This window comes from Peromyscus maniculatus, chromosome 1 (assembly GCF_049852395.1).
Source record: "Peromyscus maniculatus bairdii isolate BWxNUB_F1_BW_parent chromosome 1, HU_Pman_BW_mat_3.1, whole genome shotgun sequence".
Classification (NCBI taxonomy): Eukaryota; Metazoa; Chordata; class Mammalia; order Rodentia; family Cricetidae; genus Peromyscus; species Peromyscus maniculatus.
In genome coordinates, this window is record NC_134852.1 from 188,703,856 (window position 1) to 188,706,252 (window position 2,397).

Sequence of the window (2,397 nt, forward strand, 5' to 3'; positions counted from 1 at the left end):
GCTCAGATGCGGGAACTCACAGGCAAAGCATTTAGAGCAGCAATTATGTAAAGGACTAAAGGGTAGGGTGAGAGAGATGTCTTACTAAACAGAAAATCTCAGGGGTTAGAAACATTACAAATAAATGGAAATTATAGAGTTTGAAGGCATAAAATGAGAATGAAAAAGGCAGGAGAGAGGACTAAAGGCAGATTCATGTCTGCAGAGGAATGAATTGGCCAGGTTTAAAATCATATGATGGAGATAACCCAACCTTTGGAATAGCAATGCAGAAATAGATAGCCTCGGAGACCTGTAATGAGCCATCAGCCTACTGACAGGTATCTCAGAAGGCTAGGAGAGAAAGAAAGAGGTACAAAGAATGTTTTTAAATGACCCACACTTCTAAATTTAACAAAAAAAATTCATGTAAAGAAGCAAAACAAGTTGCAAGTAGGAAGATTTGAAGTGGTCCCTACTTAGTGTATCATAATCAACGTGTTCAAAGACACAGGAAAAATGTCAGCAAGATGGTGAGAAGGGGAGAGGGGAAGGGAGTGGGAGAGAGGGGAAGGAAGAGGAGGAGATGGGAAGGAGAGGGAGAGGAGTTCCTAGTCCACATATGGTGACTGGAAAAAAATCAGACTTTGGCTAAAATTTCTGGAGCCCTAAATTATCCACTCTTTGGCAGCTCCGCTGCATTAATTTATGGGCACCTTGTGGGACATCCTGCTGTTTATTCAGCCACCTGTGCAGGGTGACAGGAAGGAGTCATGGGAGCCTGATAAGGCTGGAAGACCCAGAGGTCACTCCCGAGGGTGACAAGCACTAGGAGGTAGATGTAACTTTGGACTTAGTAAGCGCATAAGCCTGCCCCAGAAATTTACCATCAGAGCAGTCATGGATGGGAACCTTTGAGTTCTCCAGACGGTCTGAAGAACGAGCTGCAGTCAACTCTCATCCAGGGAGAATACTGAGAAAACACAGGGAAAGGCCACCAGCATAACACGCGGTTCCTCTTCAGGTTTGGTCCTAAAAATACACACTCCATCCAGCAACTGTGTTTCTGTTAAGACCTCTCTTCTTAAAGGGAAATTTCATATGCAGTTACTTCCCCTAAGGAAGAATTCTAGGTTCTCATATGCCTCGTTTCAAATAATACAGCAAAGTATTTTTCACAATGTCACCCTCATATTAACTCATCTTATTTATTGCCACCTAAAACTTTGAACAACTTGCTGCTAATAATCTTTTAGTCACTGGGAAATATCACTTATTTATCTTTCCTACTTTAAAATGGCTTTGGCAAGCTTAGAGACAAACATATACCCCATGAATAGCAAATGCAGAGGATTTCTTAGAATGTGTTCTTAGAGTAGCATCATTTGGTAGCCCTGACCTTTTGTTCCCTACCTTGTTTGAAGCAAAGGGTGTGGGTCTGCACATGTCCATTAAGTGGGCGTCATGGTCACAATAGCAATGGCAAAGGGAAGGGGAAGATGCTGGTACTCTGCAGCACGAATCTTAAAAGGTCTTATTAATAAAAACAAACCAGGAGCCAGGTATTGGGGTGAACACAGAGAAGCAGAACAAGCCACCTTGCCAGTTCCTCAGCTGATCCTGTTTCTTCTAACTGGAAGCCTCTCAGTCCTCATCCAGAATGAATCTCAGCTGAACTGCTGCTCAAAAGCCTAAAAGCTTAACAGGCTCTAGTTCCTGGTCCTCACGCCTTATATACCTTTCTGCTTCCTGCCATCACTTCCTGGGATTAAAGGCGTGTGCCACCATGCCAGTGTGGCTTTGAACTCACAGAGATCTGGGTGGATCTCTGCCTCTAGAATGCTAGGATTAACCGTGTGTGTGTGTGTGTGTGTGTGTGTGTGTGTGTGTGTGTGTGTGTCACCATTTTCTGGCCTCTATGTCTATCTAGTGGCTGTTCTGTTCTCTGACCCCAGATAAGTTTATTAAAGTGCACAATGTATTGGGGGACACAGTATTGCCACAGTCTCTGATGGTAAGTTTTCAAAGACCTGCTCCACACGAGGCATCCTCCCCTTCTGCTGAGCACTAGAAGGCTTGACCACTTTTGTCACTGATAACTGAGTCAGCATTTCTCAACACTCCATCAGTGGCGGTGGAGGGTTTTACAATGAAAAGCATTGTCAGGAAGGAAACACACCCCCGCACGCTACTCGCCACCATTGCGATCACAAGAGGGGTGTGGAAACTACAGATCAGGGAAGATGAGTGGTGAACTAAGTAAGACTCCCAGGTAGATAATAGGTCTGATTTATTTCTCTTGAGAAATAAAAGTAACATGAAATAAGAAAAATGTGAATATGAAAAAGTTCTGAACACATGGACTTTTAAAACTGTCTTGCAAGCAAACTGGGACTGTACCTCTGGGGGCAGGGGGAG